The sequence below is a fragment of the Ambystoma mexicanum genome, chromosome 11, assembly GCF_040938575.1.
Source record: "Ambystoma mexicanum isolate Mex_15411 chromosome 11, UKY_AmexF1_1, whole genome shotgun sequence".
In the NCBI taxonomy this organism is placed as follows: domain Eukaryota; kingdom Metazoa; phylum Chordata; class Amphibia; order Caudata; family Ambystomatidae; genus Ambystoma; species Ambystoma mexicanum.
In genome coordinates this window covers 879,972,249-879,979,098 of record NC_090934.1, presented here as the reverse complement: position 1 = coordinate 879,979,098, position 6,850 = coordinate 879,972,249, and the positions used below count along the sequence as shown (strand labels likewise).

Below are 6,850 nucleotides of genomic sequence, written 5' to 3'. Positions count from 1 at the left end.
GCAGGACATCTCAGAAAGGACACAATTCACTTTTGATAGGTCAATCTAACAGGGGATTATGGGGCCCACAGATGTGGGGATGTGTACAAAGCCTATTTGCATTGGTAGTGCATATCGCATTGGGCTCACAAACTGAAGTCGTGGGCTGCCCGTGAAGCACAACTGACGGCAGACATGTGTAACACTGAACATACACATACAATAACCGGTGACCCCTGGGTGTACGCTCAGATAGTGAAACAGCACAGAAATCATACATATTCCTACTGTACAGGCACTGAAAGCATTCAGGAAGTGGACGAAGACGTTCTATAACTACGGTGACAGACCATGACATATGATGGCACTTGTACTGAAGGGTAAACGAAGCAATCAATTAACTGACTCCGTTAAGGATAAAGACAGCTCCTTGTTGTTTGGTGACAGTCTCATTGCCCGTCGATATGCAGAATTCTGCAAAACGCTATATCTGGCTCACCCAAATCGAAATTTCGCTCAGGTTCACACTTCCTTGTGGGACATGCAGTTGCCCCTTCTCTGATTTGCTGATTTAGAGACCCTGAATACTCCTATTGTGGAGGACGAAATAACAACGGTCTGGCTGCTGGCACCGCGGCTGGGCCAGATAGCTTACCAATGGACCTATATGAGCAACTGAGTGACCGATTGACGGCGACGTTGGATAGGGTATTCTCTGAGGCTGCTGTGAAGGATCATCTCCCAGATTCTATGCTGACAAGCAGCATTGTGGTGTTTCACAAGAAGGGTTGTGATCTGAAGGTTTGCAGCTCATTTGAATGATATACCCCCAGACACCACTGAGGAAAGGACCTGGTCACTCTCTACGAGGAATTAACCTCTTCAATGACATTCACAAAGTGAAAATACTTTGGTTTCCATCAAGTCAAAAAATAATGATTTCACTGTTCAAATGTGAATACAGTATGAATTGTATACATCAAACACATAATATATTGAACTTAGATCATAACACATCAAATAAAATGAATTGCATCACCCACAATACATGGTGTTCACATTCTTATAAACTGGGTTTATACAGAGGGATTTTCTTCAAGAATGTAAACGTAATACATATAATACACTAACAACTTTGTATCGATCATTCTTAATGCCACTTCATCTGTGAAGTTAGATGAGATGGATGCAATCAATACTTCACACAATGCGTTTCGGGGTTCAAGGACCCCTTCTTCAGGTGTAGAAGTTACTGCCAATTTCAACTGTTGGGAAAACAGACAGAAAGTGTGTCACTACAAAGTACTATTCAGAATGAAAACTCATGAATAACTGCATGGTATTAAACTTGATTGCAAAACGGGGGATTTTCGGTATATCTGTAAATTAGGTGCTCCCTAATCTGTAAAAGGATAAAAAAAGTTTCAAAATTGTGTTCTTTGTGTATAATCCCTCAGAAATCTACTCATTATAATAGTAATAGTTGTTCAATTGTTTAACATAAATGAGAACAAAATAATGCCTACTTTCAAGTCCAAATGATCATACTCGTGTTGACTTGATGTCTCCAGCAAGCGAATCTGAAACTAATATAAAAACTACTTCAGAAAAAATATAATGTCAACTAATGCTTCTAATTAACAGTCAAACAATTTGCCCATTGCTTACAGCACTCAGTATCCATACATTGAGTGGCCAGAGCTATAACTGACATCCAACTTCATTCAAACACTGCGTCGGTGCGGGAACGGGAAAAATGGCTGAAGATTCAGCCTCACGTCCCGCATTGCGCTATGAGATTAGTATCCAATTTAGTCACATAATGCAACTATAGGAAAATGATATCAATTATTTTCCATTGTGAGAAAAAAATAGAAATAGGGCTTACCTTCACTACTCGTTTGCTCGATGCGGGAACAGGAACACGGCTGATGATTCAGCCTCCCATCCAGCATCACGTGTTAAATTTGAAAATACTTCCGTGTTTGGTTGCGTATTCGTAATTCAGTCATGTGATATGGTCACGCGAAGATGTCACAAAACGACTAGTGCGTAATGGGTACAGTAACAGTTGCAACTGAATTTAAGTGCTAGCCGAAACATAACTGGGCAGATACACACACAAAAAAAACACTTTCATGTTAAGTCAAATGAATTTAAATGAGCAATATATTGATCAGTGTCTGAATGAACAGTTTGCGATCTTCCCATTCCATCCAAGTTAGCTATTGTGTATCAAGTATAAACACATGATGGTGTTACCAATCATGTGATAAAATATAAACAAAGGTGTTGTGATTCCACAAATATCTATAAAAGCATCACGGATAATCTAATCCCGCTTGAAAGTGTGAATTATGACGTTTAAAGATGCAAAGAAGGCTAAAACGGCAACCTGTCATCCTCCATTTCAAATATTGTTTGACTAATGTAAAACAGTTACTTAATTTCACAACCTAAAAACGAAGCTGAATGGGAATATATACAGGAAATATGTCCCATTTTCAATCCATATTGGAAGTGTCATTCAAGGTATTCTTAAATGTAAGACCTGAAGGACTGCTAAAACGGCAGTCTCCCTTCTCCAATCACTAATGTGCTGTTCTAGTATGGTCACATGACAACACCTAAAATAAATGTATCAATGAGTTCATGAGTGTTCAATCTGCTTTAGCTTGATTTGTGGAATAGGAAGAATAAGAATTAACCAAAGTAGTAGGTTTTACAATAAACTCAGTGTGTGTATATCAGAAAAGATATCAATAGTACTCCATTTCATTTCAGAAATACATTTAAAACAATTGTGAAACATTTGGGTACGAGCGCGATAGAAATAAAATATCAATATCAATATCAATTCATTATACAAAACAAGTGAGATCAAATTCGTTATTCATCCCTTTGGGTTCCAATGAATACAGTCTCTCAATCCATTCAACTTCTTTCTGCCTGAGTAAAATACTGACGTCACCCCCTCTTTTTGGACAAGTAACCTGTTCCAATATGATAAGTTTCATCTGGGCTATAAAATGTTTAAATGTTTGAAAATGTTGTGCCACAGGTGAATGTGTCGAACAGACTCGAATGTTGGACTTACGTTCCGTCCTTCTAATTTTTACTTTTCTGGACGTGAACCCTACATAGAATATACCACATGGGCATAGCCCAGATGAAATTTATCATATTGGAACAGGTTACCTGTCCAAAAAGAGGGGGTGACATCAGTATTTTACTCAGGCAGAAAGAAGTTGACTCATAAGCTAAGAGGAGACATCATCTGGTCGGGCATGAGTGGGGTGATGAGGAACATCGGGTTTTGCTTTATGGTGATGAGCATATTTTGTACATTAGCTGTTGCTCCACCCTCCTCCCACATCTTACAAGAATATGGGCCTATCGCCGGGTACAGTGTAAATTGAGAGAAGTCAGAGGTCATACCCCTATACTCATACATCCCTTGGGACCCTGGGATTGTGGCTACATTTTGACTCCAACACCGCTATATTATATATCTTGGAATTCTCATTAGTGCTCATCTAATAGCTGTGAACTATCCTCTGGTCCTCTCTAAGATCAAACTCGACATGGCAAAATGAGATCCGCTGACACTTTCACTTACGGGCAGAATAAACATGATCAAAATGAATTCCATGCCCAAACTAACATACTTAGCCTCCATGATCCCAAATCCGACAGAGGCCTCGCACTTCCCTCCTGGATATTCTACCATCTAGCTGCACAAGTGTGTTGGTCCAAACACTGGCTCAATGTGGAAGATTCATCAAGTTGGCGCTCCTTGGCACGTGCATTGCAGCCATATACTCTACAGGAGGTCCTGGCCATTCCAATGTCTAAGTTGCCCATGGCACTTCAAAAGCACCCACTTATACGATCTACTCCCAGCCAATGGCATCGAATGTGACCAATTACGGGCATTGACTTACAAACTGCTCCAGCTTGGATTAGCATTAGAGCACTGTTGTTTTATGTCTTAGATTACACACTACATGAGAGACAACGTACAGAATGGCAACATGTAAGGCTTATGGATCTATTTGATGAGTCCATACCACTCGGGTTCATGGATGCAATACAATTGCTGGGTCTCTCAGACTCAGATTTGCTTCGATATGCAGCTTTACAATCTACTATTAAATCACACACCACCACGACTCACGCAGTAGGGAGACCTCGACCCGTGAAGCCCAACTCGGTTGAGATCTCCCAATTTACCTGAAAATAAAAACATTTTACTGGCTTTGCACTCCGAACAACCTTCATAGAAACACATCATTGGCATGCTGTCGGGCGGAAGATTCACACATTGCCCTAGACATAGGGGATCTGTACAGCTTTTTCTCAGACATCAAGGAGGTATCGCTCAATATACGTAACAGGGAGATACAATATAAGATCCTCCATTGAGTATATTTTACCCCCACACGTCTACACAGTATGAAAATGACCCATTCAACTGTGTGCTGGACGAAATGTGGCCTACCTGGCACGATGGATCATATATTCTGGACATGCCCTAGAATAGGCACTTTTTGAACCAAGATTCATAGACAGATCTCACATATACAAGGCTCTACGTTCCCAATGTCCCCTATATCCATGTTGTTCGGTTTTGGGGCTGAGGATTGGCACGATGACGCAAGGTTTAGAAATCTGAGAATCACCAACTAAAAATCAATGGACCACTCTCCTATCTAGACTCTGTTCACTTGAAAGGAGCTGTTTTATGCAAGCAGCTGACACCCCACAAGCTAGAACATTTTGACCTTTTTATTTGATATAAAATGCATCTATTTGGTTGTTGGGTGATTTGAGCTGTACATTACATACTCTGTCACATGAATACGGTGTTCTTAGAGCTGCTCGAGCTCAATGTCTTTTTCTGCGCATATGACATGCCTGCATGCATTCATTTATTACGATTCGCTCTACCAGGGGGAGGCTTGTGTTGGGGGAGGGGGGAATGATCTGACACGGGCTAACTAGGACTTGTATTCTATGCATATGTCTGATCTATGCCGCTATGCTTTTGATTACCTTGCCCTGTATGTACCACCCGGAGAAGGAGGACAGTTAACACTCTCATAACCATACAATTTAGCAGATGTGCTCCATCTCCAAACATAGTGCTCCCACATCAATAAGAGTCAACATGTATGTCGAGCGAAGCACAGGCACCTAGGATCTGCTTGCTTCCATTGCATCGCCCTGCACACGTGCAGTAAGTCTGATGTGCTGGCCACCATCTTCATGCAATCTGCAATGGTGGGTGCCATGTTTGTCTTTTTCTGTTGGCATTGCATGATGGAGGAAAAGGTGGCATTATCCACTGGAATCATGCCAGTACGCAAGCATCAGAATGCTGATCTCTGCATGCGGGCATAAGAAGTTACCACTTGCCTTTGGAAATTCCCAGGTTTAAGCGTGTGCTTCAAGATGAGCGTAGATTCAGTGTGCAGGGCCCTACACCTTGGAATAGCCTACCACAGGAAATCAGGGCCTTTGAATCATATCAGTTCCGTAGGGCATTTAAAACGTATCTGTTCAAATAACCGTTAACTGGGCTAAGGTAAACAAATGGATAGATTCTGTTTTTTGTCAGGGTAAAGTAGTGGTCGCAGACCCAGTTTTGGACGGCCGCTACTTATGTCATCTGCAACCAGATACGATTAAGTTCGTCAGGTGCGCATTATAAATATTTCAACAACAAAAAATGAGAACTTCCGGGCAGGGTTTCCACGTAGAGTTCTAGTACCACACTAAAACCCCTCATCAGAATGGCACATTTGTGGCAAAAGGTTTTGCAATGATCTTTCAGAACGCACCCGCCTCAACCAGAGTGAGGGTTTCAGTGTTAAGTTTTGTATCATGCATTTGTGTTGCATTTGAACAAAATCTAAAGGTAGAAGGTGTTCTGTCTTCATTACTCCCATCAACGCATGTTGACACAGAGAGGCTTCCCTATGGCGGCAGGGAGAAAACTCAAGGGCATGGCACATGGAGAGGCACTGCAAGTTGGAGAAGGAGACCCATGCTAATTTACCTCCCATGTCAGGAAACAGATCCAAAAATAATTAAAGCAATTTGAAGACAAGCTCTGTGTAGTTCTTCCAGCACATCTTCACACAGAACAACTGGTGAAAAAGACACGATACCTGCACCTGCAATGACACACTGGCAGATGGAACCAGGCATTGTACCTGCAGGGAGGCCTTGGCAAGGATGCTGCCACCCCTGCTACTACTTTGTGACCTCTGCCTAGCTGACACCCCACTCAGCACATGACATAGTGCAGTGCGATCCAGGACCCCATGCTGGACCTGTTTTCTCACATTTCTCATTTGCATTTTTAAAGTGCTCACGCAGCCTGGGGACATCGAGGCGCTGTATGGCGACTCTTCTGTACTATGAATACCCACACCTGACCGCATCTAAAATTTAAGTAAGCATAGGCACTGCTCCAATACACTCAGAGTCCCACCAGACCGTGACGCTCACTTACTAGGTGGTCTCCTTCATGAGGAGACAACCCTATTTGACCTCAACCTGCAACAATTTCACGGCTTCCAATGGGGTGAGAGAATTGATGACTTTGAGGACTTTAACAAGGTGGTGGTCAACAGCAACACATCTGAGCTATCTAACATAATTACTTATTTTTTATTTTTATTTTTTGAATTTGTAGAGCGCACTGCAGCCCGCAGCCCGCACTGCACCTCTCGCCATACTTAGTATGGCGAGAGGTGTAATCGATTATAACATTCTGACCGCAGTAGATAAACAATCCTATGCCACTCACATTGCCGCCCTCAACCAAAAATGTGCCATTCAAAAAAACCAGCACTATGAATGC

The 6,850-nt window shown here is 42.0% G+C and overlaps 1 long non-coding RNA gene across 1 annotated transcript; it reads right to left on the bottom strand.

Moving 5' to 3' along the window:
* Positions 1 to 1,026: 1,026 nt before the first annotated feature.
* Positions 1,027 to 1,956, bottom strand: LOC138504791 (uncharacterized). Its single transcript, XR_011279972.1, has 3 exons — positions 1,868 to 1,956; positions 1,506 to 1,565; positions 1,027 to 1,244 (listed from the first exon to the last, which is right to left on the bottom strand). It is a non-coding gene; the product is annotated as an uncharacterized lncRNA (long non-coding RNA).
* Positions 1,957 to 6,850: the final 4,894 nt, after the last annotated feature.